The 13,239-nt window shown below is 37.5% G+C and overlaps 1 protein-coding gene across 4 annotated transcripts in view; it reads left to right on the forward strand.

The window, feature by feature from the left end:
- LOC126462308 (inositol polyphosphate 5-phosphatase OCRL) overlaps positions 1-13,239 on the forward strand; it is a 104,368-nt gene that overhangs the window by 30,701 nt on the left and 60,428 nt on the right. The window lies entirely within an intron of this gene.

Consider the following 13,239-nt stretch of genomic DNA (forward strand, 5'->3'; position numbering starts at 1 on the left):
ATGATAGCCACATTTTTTCAGTAATAGTTGTGAAATGTTTGGTTCTACTAGTCTTCTTCTGCACTGTATCCCATATTGTCTTTCCTATCTGAAGTGATTGTTTTCTTTTAATGTATTTGCTGTTGATGTCATTATTACTGTCTTTAATATTTTGCAATATGTCTCGCAATGAGCTATAACTTCAACATCAGAGCTGTTTGACTTACAAGTTACTGTTTCCTGACTTACTGTTTCCTTTTCATTTCGTGAGATACTTTTATTCTGTGAGCAATCTGTGGCTTCTTTGTAGACTTTGGTGTAATTTGTGTTAGTATTGGGGGAAACCAGTAATCAAATAAGAGAAGGACTTCATTAATGATTTTTTTCTTTTTCTTTCATGCCATGAGCATTGTATATGTTATTCCAGTTCATGTTAGTTATTTAGTTTCATGTTCCATGGATCATTTGTTTGATAAATTGTAATGATGTGAAATAAGTCCTTTTATATTAATATCACAATTTATTTTTTACATATACCTTCATGATGATTATTTACAAAGCCAGATGTGAGTTAGTAGTTCCTGCCCATCACATTTTACACATTACAGTCCTACTCCTTTGACAGATGTCTACATGATGATTGTGGCTGAGCACCACATATTATTCTTAGAGCACATTTTTGGATAATTTTTGTAAGGATGAGTTACCCCAGGTCTAAATGAAAATATGCAAAATATTTCAGCTAACTGATTTGTCTCTCTCCAAGATTTGCAGTGATTTTGACTGTAAAAGTGGCTGAACTAAGTTGCTTTAGGAGTTCCAAAATGTGCACCTTCCAGTTCAATTTTTAACAATATGGACACCTAAGAATGTGAAGTTTCCACTCGATTTACTATTTCCTCTCCATATGTTACACTTAACACTGGAGTAGTTCCTCTAGATGTGCAGGACTGTATATGTTGTGTCTTTTAAAATTGAGGATGATACCATCCACAAAAAAAAAACATAAATAAAATTTTTGAGGAGATTGTTTACCTTTTCTTGTGTTGCTCTATGTATGCTTGGATTGCTTATGGCACTAGTGTCATCTGCAAAAAGAAATAATTCTGCTTGTTGTATATTAGACAGAAGATCATTTACATGTATGTGGAACAATAATGGATCTAAGATTCAGCCTTGGGAACCCCGTATATGAATTCTCCCCCATGAGTTACGCCCCCTAATTGCATTGGTTGAATTACTGAGTAAAACTTTCTGAATTTTTTTGGTTAGATATGACATAATTCGTTGGTTGCCTATACCTCCAATCCCATAAAACTTCAATTGTGTAGGAGAATAGTGTGATTCACAGAGACAAATGCTGTAGACAGTTGTTCTTTAACGTTCGTAACATTTGGTGAGTGAACATGTAAATTGCATTCACTGAATTCCAAATTGTGGTTCAGTAAGGCTATTATTGTTGCTCAGCTGAAATACTATTGTGGAGTACATCACCTTCTCAAAAATTTTGAAAAATGTCTGTAGTGAAAGGTATTGGTGTTTACTAACAACTCTATCAGGGGCAGCTTCTGAGGTAGTGCCATTGTGCCGTGTTACCACTTGTATGATAAAGAAAGAAAGAGAAATCTATGCAAATTGCACATAAAACATTGTTTTGAAGTATCTGTTATCTGATTTGAATAGGTGTATTCTGGCATGTGCGCTCTCACTGTAGTTTTCTGAAGCTTGGAGCCAACTTAAATTGGCACCTTCTGCCATCATAAGCACTGTGTAAAATGTTCGGCCATTTGTTTCTACATGCTTCTTATGGAGGAGATGGAGCCACAGCTAGTTTGACTCTGAGCTTTATGTTCCTTCCACCAGAGAGCAGTAAAGTAGAAAACTAACAGAAGCACGATCTGCCATCTCGCGATCATGTTAGAATACATCGGGGCACAAATTTTTTGTAATCCAGTATACAATCTGGCTGCAAATTAATGCTAATGCAATGCTAAACACAAAATAATGCTTTATTAAATCAAATAGAGAAATAATACACTTAAATATTGTGCAAATAGCTATATATGATTTTAATATAATTGTGCCCCAAGATTTTGAAACTGAGACATTATTTCAATATTGGTATATTTCACAACAGCAGGCCTGTTGTTACAGAACAGAAAAACTAACATATTCACCACCTGTTTAGCATCTATTTTCCAAACAGTGTAGTATTTCTGTTTATGTTCATTAAGTTTGTGTTATAAGATTCTGTATAAACACATTGTAGTCAATGTGAGGTCAGATAATTGACCATATATGCCTGTGTGCACAGTGTTATCTGTAAGGGAAAATTCAGTTGACTATGAAATTAGCAAACATGAACAAAATGAGTGAGCTATTAAAAATGCCATTTAGCGAAAGTACTCACAATGAAAAATTTCAGATAAAAAAAAAAAAAAAAAAAAAAAAAAACTAGGTAGGCAACTCCCGTATCTGAATCTGCAGCAGCAAACAAAAATATCGATACCGTATGGTCTATCCAGGAATTTACCAAAAGAACAAATGGATTTGTGGCTGTGAAGAAAGCAACACTTGTTTTTCTTTCTTGCATGTTATTTGAGGGGAGATGTTCATTGATGTAAGACTGGAATAACTGATGTTGGGCATATATGGTCGAAAATGAAAGAACATAAAATGTCGAAGTGTCACTTGAATAATGTGCTTAGTCTTTTCATTTCTAGGGAAAACCAACATTCGGCAGAAATTACATTCGCAATATAGACAAACAATTGACAGCCACAACAAACATGTAGAATGAATTGAATTGTAAACTGTATTTGATTCTGTGGTGCTTTGAAACTGGCTCTCAGGGGCCACGATGAATCCGATGCCTCTCAAAATAAGGGCATTTTTTGTGAGCTAATCAGTTCAGCACGGAACTGGATAAAGACCTTAAAGTTCATCTCGAGATATTTCTAAGACTGTTCAGAATGCATGTTAAAAGTGTACCAAGGTGAAGATCATAAAGAAATAAAACATGCCGATTATGATGCAATAATCGCGGATGAAACCACAGATGTGTCTTGCGAGTTTCAACTGGTTGTTGGTTTGTGTTATGTTTTTGAGGGAAACCCTGTTGAAAGATTTTCAAACTTTTTAAATCCAGAAAGTCAGAATGCTCTTACTATAACTGAGAGTATTCTGAAAGAAATTTAACAATTAGTTGGTGATGACCAATCAAAACTAACAGCTGAGAGTTATGGCGGTGTAAACATTGAGTGGCAAGTCAAATGGGATTCAGAAATTAATTAAAAACAAATACCCAAATGTGTATCAGTTCAACCTTAATATGTCTACGGCAGCCTCTGTTAATCACAAAGCCCACATCTCTTTTGCACATCTTTCGGGTATTTAGGTATTTCTTCTTTCTTTTCTAACTCGACTCGTAGATCAAAAGTGTCGCATAGCAGTATTCAAAAAAGCTTGCCCTGTGTGTGTGTGTGTGTGTGTGTGTGTGTGTGTGTGTGTGTGTCACAAGATGTTTTTGAAAACAAGAAAAATTTTATTACTGTTACGGAAGTCATTGAAACAAGTGAGAGCATGAAACTATCTTCTACTATTGAAAAAGCTGGTTCATGCAAACCAAGACTGCAAGATAACAAATTCATTTTCTGGCTATCATTTTGCTGTATGATAATGCCTCATGCAGACATACTTTTTAATCAGCCTCAGAAGAAAACAACTGAACTGACCAGAGCAAAACAAAACACCCAGAACTTTGAAGCGGTAATGCAGAACATCAGAGATTGACTCCATCCTTAACAATATTAGTTCGCAAATGACAAAATGATACCAGCCAAGAAACCATGGATTCTTGATGGGCATAAAAAAAAAAAAAGAGATGCTTTGGAAGTGTGCAATGCCACCCTTTCTGAAATAAAATTACTTTTTCAGTTCACTGGACACCTAATTATAGCCAACTTATTTGATGTAAATCAGTTTGACAAATACATTACAAATTTTGCAGACGAATGCCCTGAAATTACACACACATACATTTCTGGAAAAAAGAAAGTTGAAGGGTGAGCTTCAAGTCTTCTATGCTAGGCCTGAATTGAGAACTGTTTATGGCACAGTTCAGTTTCTTTCACTCTAGAATCAGCGAAAGAAATGGAACTTTGTCAGAAACTTTGTGACACATTCGGTGAGACTGTTAGAGTTTAGAAACTGCTGATCAAGACGACTGTCTTGACATTAGAAGCTGAATAAACTTTCCTACAAAACACCATGAAAGAAGAATGACTGAGTGCCTTAGGGATGCTATCCTGTGAAAAGTCATTCATGTGTAAAATTGAGGATTTCAATTTGAGAGTGACAGATTTATTTGCCAACAAGAAGGAGCGACGAATGGATTTCCAATACCATTCCTACTAATTATTTTGAAACTGTCTTCCCAAAGTCATGGAGTTACTGCTTTTGGTAAGTACAATGATTTTAGTTTTAAATGTTGGTAATTTGATTAAATTTGCTTTGCAAAATCCAAATTAACAAGCTCATACTGGCACTCATGTTGTAGGGGACACTTTTCTAGCAGTCGGCCACGAACATAAAATAAATTAGGAGTTCTGGCAGTTGAGGGGAGACGAGTGGAGTGTGGGGATAAGACACGCCTCTCTCTCACAGGGGTGGCATTCTACATCTGTGTTCTGTGCTCCTGGGAAGGCAGAACCGGTGTAATAATGGACATATCGATCACGGATTCCGTCTGGTGTTGTGAGAGTTGTATTTGAACCCTGTGAAAGAACAAGATTGCTCTCTGCATTCATTTCAAAATAAGAAAAGGAAACACCAACAAGCATAACTCAAAGCAAAGTGGAGCGCACAAATCATTCAGTAACGGTTAAAGTGCAATTGTTAGCTGACGTTGACAGTGTCATTAAGGCGATAGTTCAGGCCTAATCTCCAGTGGTATCTTAAGCGACCGTACATCCTAACACCTCCTACCTAAGAATGGCACGTAAAAGTGATTGCACATACTCTGTGAGCCTGAAGAATTGTGTTGTTGTTGTCATTCTCATACAGACATGCACTCTCTCTCTCTCTCTCTCTCTCTCTCTCTCTCTCTCTCTCTCTGTGTGTGTGTGTGTGTGTGTGTGTGTGTGTGTGTGTGTGTGTGTGTGTGTGTGTGTTTTATACAAATGCTTGCTATCATGTTCTCCAGGAACATATCAAAGTCTTATTGTACATAAGAAGGGCACTATTTAATAAGTGTTTATTTCTGTTTCCTTGTACATTTTGTTTGATATAATATCTTATTAAATATTTAAATATATGCATTATTGACAGAATTACATTCGATGGTACCAGACTAAGCTTCCACCCCACCCCACCCCACCCCCACCCCCCACCTCCCACCCCTTCCCACCACCACCAGTGGAATGCCCCAGCAGCCACCACTGATCTTTATCACCTTTCTTATATTGGGATTGTTTTACATGCATAGTGATGCATTATGTTTAAGATAAGACAAGGGTTACTGTAGGGGAGCAAATCGTCAGTACTCTATTTGAAACACCATCAAATAAAAATGAGCTTTTATTTTTGAGAGAGCATATAATGTTCGTAAACGCAGAATTTTCTTAATTTCGTTCCATTTAAATCAATAGTGAAGGTATACTGTAGTGTAGGTTGTTGTGCTGTCTCTCATTTCACTAAATTTCTGTAGCTATAAGCCTGTTTTCAGAATTACTTATTTCTGACGTAATGTGCATGTTCCTCAGTTTTAGTAACTTTCTCCATAATTTTGGATAGTTCTTGCAGTGTGCAGCTACTGCAAGATCTCTACTTTTCCTTATCAAGAGATACATGCCCCTTTTCCTTTCACAAGAAAGTCTCTCTAGTGACAGATGGTTCTTTTCACAAGACTGTTTGATATCCTTTCTGATTAGCTTATGCAGAAAGCTATTTTCAAATAATGATATGAATTTATCATGGAATAGATTAAAGTGGTTCACTATAAATTTCGTTCCAGGCATCTCATGTAAACTGTTCTTAAAAATGTTTGTTCTGGAGTCATTAACTATTCTAAGACACTATATTATTTATCCTAACCAGCTGTGTGTCACACACAGAGAGCATTTGTTACTGGTTATACAGTTATTGACACATGTTGAGCTCATCAGAGAAAGCCATATGCATTAGGGTCTAGCTGTCTTTATCCACCTGTGTTGGAAAGTTAATTACCGAGAACCAATTGTAGGATCAAAATAAGGAAAATCCTGAAATAATCCGCAGTTCATATTTAGTAATGTTTTATGTTGTTCAGTATTAACATTTAGCAAAGTGAACCGAATGGCATGGTCCTAGAGACCATTGACTACCGATTTTGTAATATAATTTTGTTCATTAAACCTTTTTTAAATATACTATTAATGGTCATGGCATTGAGGTTAGACTGCCTCATTGTCCTTAATCTTTTGTTACAAGAATATGTATGTGATGTGGGTGTCATACTCAACAGTAACTTTAAACCTTCCAGGATTTCATGAGTTTGTATCTAGGATATAATTCTTCCGCGTACGTTTTGGCAGGGAGTCTAGCAGTAACTGCCTAGGTGTATCAGTAACTGCTTTGAATGTTAAGTGTGTCTGTTTATCGTATGACATGCAAAAACTACGGAAAATCCAGGATGGGATGTAACAATTCCATGTAGTGGAGATGTTGAGTCACAGATAGGCATTCAAAAAGACGGTCACAAATAAAGTTTTCGGCCAATAAGGCATTTGTCAAAAATGGACACACACACACACACACACACACACACACACACAAACATACACGTGATTGCAGTCTCAACCAACTGAAGCCACTAAGACTGTGTGTGTGTGTGTGTGTGTGGGGGGGGGGGGGGGGGGGGGGGCGTTGTTGGTTTTTTTTTTTACAAAGGCCTTATTGGCCGGCTGATAGCTTTTGTTGTGCCTATCTGACATTCAGCATCTCCGCTATATGGTGAGTAGCAACTTTCCTTTTCGTAATATTGTTACATGCTAAAAGTGTAAGACTTCAGCCTATATTAGGGAGTTTCAATTCCACATATGGAAGGTAACAGTTGGTAAAATAATAAAACTTACATATCAAAGATGAAATATGGAATATAAATAAAATACAACCAAAAACTGCATCCACAATTAAGTAGTGGTTCATAATCATTATGGATTTGCAGCTTCCCAAGTGGCTCTGTTCATTTTATGCTCAGTATTTGCATAATTTTATCTTTATCACCCGTTTTAGCTATGGTTGGCACTGTTGTGCCAACTGTTTTGTCTGTATCAAAAGGAAAATTTACTTGAAAAACTATAAAATTATAGCGAGATGGAAAGCTTAGCCAGTTATTACCCTCAGGGTATGAAACTATAAGTACTGCTTTTTGATTTACAAGCATAGAACAATTTAGCCTAGATTTTGGAACTGTTAGTTCCTTCTCCAGGCAGGTTGCTCACACTTAAAGTTAACAGCGCCCAGGGATTGTTAACCCCTTGCTGTACCATTTAGTTTGATGAAGTCCATGCCCAAGCAGTTGGAAATGATGTGTGCTAAATGTGCCAGCATGATGCGTGGGGCAATCACAGTACAAACAGATTTATTATGTAGCTGTACTCTTTATCTGTTTCATGCAATGCTATTCTTGTGCACATCAACACTAATTTAATTCTTATCCCCTTTTTATACATATATTTTTAACACAATACTTCAAAATATAAATTTCTATACATAAACAGTGCATAGAAACTACAATCCTCTTGGGTGTCTTCAGGTGTGACACCTTCAGAAGGAATGTAATAACACAATGCCTAAAAGTAGATTTGTCAAAAAATCTTTAATTGCGAAAAGAATTGCTGCCCTTGAATGTATTTCTAATAGGAAAAGACAGGGTGTCTCGTATAAAACCAGTATGCCTCATGCCCAAGATTCAAGTAACAATGAACTAACTAGTAAAGAACAGATGTGACATTAAAAACACATGTAGTCATCTAGAATGAAATTTTCACTCTGCAGCATTGTGCACACTGATATGAAACTTCCTGGCAGATTAAAACTGTATGACATACTGAGACTCAAACTCAGGACCTTTGCCTTTCGCGAGCAAGTGCTCTACCATCTGAGCTACCCAAGTACGGCTCACGATCTGTCCTTACAGCTTTAATTCCACCAGTATCTCGTCTCCTACCTTCCAAGCTTCACAGAAGCTCTTCTGCATACCTTTCAGAACTAACACCCCTGGCAGAAGGGATATTGTGGAGACATGGCTTAGCCACAGCCTGGGGGATGTTTCCAGAATGAAATTTTCACTCTGCAGTGGAGTGTGTGTTGATATTAAACTTCCTGGCAGGTTAACACTGTTTGCCGGACCATGACTCGAACTCAGGACCTTTGCCTTTCACAGGCAAGTGGTCTACCAACTGGTCTACCCAAACACAACTCACAACCCGTGAAAGGCAGAGGTCCAGAGTTCAAGTCTGTTTGGCATACAGTTTTAATCAGCCAGGAAGTTTCATGTAGTCACTTGTTTATAAGAGATGCTGGAAGTGGTGACTATGACCATCCTGGCATTGCTGACTTGGTGTGATGACATTATCAGCAACACATTGTAACTCTGCAGGCGTGAAGTTCTTAATTTCACACGATGTTAAGTCCGGTGACCTTAGAGGCCTGAGACTTCTACTGATAAGTCTGTTTTCAGTGATCACGTTGATGATCTGTACCATACTTTGTGAGTGGTTGCTCGATCGGCGTCTCTACATCTATTAATTGTGCATAGAAAGAGTCAAAGATCTCTGGCACTGTTTAAGGTGTAATTGAAAAATATGGGGCCAGTAGTGCACATCCCAGACAATGCACACCTTTTCTGAGTGGAGAGGTTCTTCATGCAGAATATGTGGGTTTGTCCTGTGATCAGGATCTGTAATTATGGGAGTTTACATAATCTGATAAATGAAATAAGGCCTCATCTTACATGAAGTAAGCAAGGGGTTCAAGTAACTGCCAGTTACAATAATCAACTCTTTTTTCCTGATCCTCAAATTTAAACTTCCGCACCATACTCGCACCACAGGTTTTAATTTTATTTCTTTTAGTACACAATGAAATGATGTATGAGCTACACCTACCTTCTGCAATAACTTCCTTACTGACTTGGGGGAGACTTCTGGTAATGTCCATGCGAAGTCTGCCTATAATTTCAGGGGTCGTCACTGTAGGCGCATGTTACTCTGCACATACTGAATGATTCCTATAGACCACCATTTCATGTACAGATCTCAAATGTGCTGACCATGGGGAGTTTCCTACCAGGATACTTTGCTTGAAACATTTCTTTACACTCATTGATTGAGCGTGCCTTTATGTAACACACTACAATAAAAAATATCTGTTCTAATGCAAATTGCTCCCCTTTTTTTATTAGTACTTGTTCCATAGCTCATGAATACGACACTTCGTAATGATGTGGAACGTGTCAGGTTAATAAAAGGTGTCTATACAAGATATTACATTACACAAAATATTACATGACCTGGGGTGGGGAAATTACCCACTTACTATATCTGAAAATTCATCTAATGAGTAGAAGGAGTTGCCATTCAGAAATTCTTTTAATTTCCTTTTAAATGCTATATGGCTATCTGTCAGACTTTTGATGCTATTCGGTTAGTGACCAAAGACTTTTGTGGCAGCATAATTTACCCCTTCTGAGCCAAAGTTAGATTTGATATTGAGTAGTGAAGATCCTTTCTTCTAGTGTTGTAGCCATGTACACTGCTATTACTGTGAGGGTACAGTGAAGATCCCTAGCTCTTTAAATAAGTGTCTGCAGGATGATCTTGGATGAGTTCCAGCAATTATTGTAATTACACGCTTTTGTGCAATGAACACTCTTTTACTCAATGATGAGTTACCCCAGAACATGATGCCATACAAAAGCAGAGAATGAAAATAGGTGTGGCATGCTAATTTACTGAGATGTATATCGCAAAAATTTGCAATGACCCTAATAGCATAAGTAGCTGAACTCAAACGTTTCAGCAGATCTTCAGTGTGTTTTTTCCATTTCAACCCCTCGTCAATGCATACATCAAGAAATTTTGAATATTCTACCTTAGCTACCAATTTCTGATCGAAGTCCATATTTATTAATGGTGTCATTCCATTTATTGTGTGGAACTGTATATACTGTGTTTTGTCAAAGTTTAATGAGAGCCCATTTGCAGAGAACCACTAATGATTTTCTGAAAAACATCATTTACAATTTCATCAGTTAATTCTTGTCCATTGGCTGTGATAGCTATACTTGTATCATCGGCAAAAAGTACCAGCTTTGCATCTTCGTGAATGTAGAATGGCAAGTCATTAATATATATTAAGAACAGCAGAGGACCCAAGACTGAACCTTTGTGGCACCACATTCTTGATTGTTCCCCAGTTTGAGAAATCACCAGTTTTTTCATATTATGTGAACTACTTATTTAAACTTTCTGCACTCTTCCAGTTGGTATGATTTAAACCATTTGAGCGCTGTCCTATTTCTGTAAGAAATTAACAATACAAGCTTTTCACAACAACTGATGCACAAACACATAATGCACCCAACTTTCTGATAAAATGCTGTGCAACCAATTTTCTGAGACTGTTGCCACTTCACAAGCACTTTGACAAGAGATAATTAACCAATACATGAGGCGTATCAGTTTTGTTTGTGGTAGTCTGTGCCTACAACTCTAAAAATTTGTAGTCCTGCAGAGTTTTGAAAGCACTGTGGTAGATGTAAATCGCTCCCAACATCGTTTCAATTCGTACTTTGTATTTTATACAAACTTTGCACATCCTTGTTGGGCACAACGAAATTATTAAGAAATATCCAATTTTGCTGTAGTAATTTAATATTCACATCATTATTACAAAATCGTACTTGCTATCGCCTGCATTGCTTGCTATGCCACAACAGAATTCCGGATGATATTTGTAATAAAAGTAACCGAAACACAATGTTTTACAGCACTTAGCCAATTTAATAATAGCTACTGTCTTGCGGGCGCACGGAGTTTTTTTAAGAGTGATACCGGAAAACATTGTTCATTTACATTCAAAGAAGTTTCTGTTTCATCCATTTCATATTCGAAAAACCAGGTGCCCTGAATTGATGCAAAATTAATGAGTAGTTTTATGGAATCGTCGCTGGACGTGATTGCTCTGGTGGTCTTCAAACAAATCGGGAGCATTCTGAATTTCCTTCGTGAAAATTTTAACCTGTCGGTAAAAATATATGTCACATGGCTGGCAAAGTGGAGTTAACTTTGGTGGGACAACTTTTATGGTGCAAGTGCACGATTTCCTCTCATCCACGAAGATGTGATCATATACGGTCAGATCAGTCTGCCCTCCCCATGTATCAATGATGTATAGAAACTTTTCCTGTCCCACGTATGGAAGAATCACAGATCTTAAAAAGTCTTCATACACCAGTTTCATGAACTTCCCTCATTTCATGCAGGACACAATTAAGTTTTTAAATTTGAGGGTTAATTCATCCACTCTTTTCTGAATATTTGGGCCAAATTTTCCCAACAGTTGCTGCATACATAAAAATCGTACGGGATCACGTTCCCTGACACAGTTAGTGTGTACTTATCTTTTTTAAATCTTTTCTGTGCATGAGAATGGTTCTCGTGCATTTCTCCAATAGGGATCTAATGTAAGTTGGTTGATACTGACTATCCGTTTGATCGGTGTTGATTATGTACTAGAGGTTAAAATTACAAACACGTATTTTCGTATGTGTGCGGAATTCTTCTGCACCTACTAATACGTCTTCCATCATTGCACATTCTTTGCAACTGATAAACTTCGTAATCTTCCTTTGCCTGATTTTATGCTTTTGCTTAAATCATTTGATTGAAGCCAAGCTGGCCACAAAATTAAAGGTATCCGATAAAAATGGAGCAGCAGCGTTCATCATCCATTATATTATTTTCACAAGCCAGTCTCTTTCTTACGATGTATTTGACATAAATTTTGATATGATTTACCTTTTCCAAATTGTCTCGCTTCAACAAACCGTTCGCAAGTCTCACGATTGATAGTGTTCCATTTATCATGATGAGTTCCACCTCGTTTCACTTCCTCTTTCCATCGATATAGCATTGATTTTTGATTTAAATGAGAGACACCGGAGGAATGCAAACTCTTTAGGCTCCATTTCAGATGAGGTACTGCAAGAGCAGCCGCTCGTACTTTGTAGGATGGAGGCACATAATCTGCTGGTTCATGTGCGAATTCGTTGGCAATGAAATTGCCATCTCCCTCTACTCCCATATATTACAAAATAAACAGGTTTATATTATGTGGATTCCCCTGCAAGAAAGAGAACATCTACCCAAAACTGAAACTTAACCGCCTCATATTTGTGTACTTTGTCTTCTTCGTTGATGTTTATTAATTCATCGTCATCGGTGATCCATCTCTCGGCCAACAGGTCTTGTATTACGATGCATATCTCATTGCCAATTTCAATTGAATTAGGAGAGATCGTGCTGGGCGGTGTATTTGTTAGAAGATTTAAATCTAATTCAGTGTATTTGATGGCGTTAGTGATTTCACCTCTGAAGTGTTAATTCAACTCCTCTACCTCTGATGTATCTTCTTCTGGCTGCACATCTGTAGACACACTTGGGCCGTCCATTTCACTGTAGTCTCTGAACACGCACTGCATTAACAACGCGTTACGCGCGACAGACGTTGAAGACAAAGGCAAACTATTGGTTCAGGAGCTAGGTCACCACCATTTGTTTGACCATGGTGATACATATTCATATCACTGAGGACTGTCCATGCGAACTCTGCATATTATGAAATTGTATCACCGTAGCCAAATAAAGGCGGTGATGGGACCGCACTCTCACAATACACAGAGTTCACATGAGAAGTTCGCACGGGTAGTCCGTTTTCTGTTTGATCGAACCTACACAATTTAAACTTCTTAGTAATTTCACACAATTATACTGTTTGTTGATATTCTGTAAAATAAAATGGAAAAATATTAAATTATTCTGATGTTAGAAAAAGCAAAAACACGGAAATGACCCCAACACGATACCTCCAGTGTGGTAGCTGTAGACCTTAACTGCTGCCGCACGCTCACTTGGTTGGAATATGGCTAATGTTATGTGTATTACAATGCACAGTGAGCTTTAAGATCAATTTTCTCGGAAACCGAGGCCCCTCGCT

This window comes from Schistocerca serialis, chromosome 1 (assembly GCF_023864345.2).
Source record: "Schistocerca serialis cubense isolate TAMUIC-IGC-003099 chromosome 1, iqSchSeri2.2, whole genome shotgun sequence".
NCBI lineage: Eukaryota > Metazoa > Arthropoda > Insecta > Orthoptera > Acrididae > Schistocerca > Schistocerca serialis.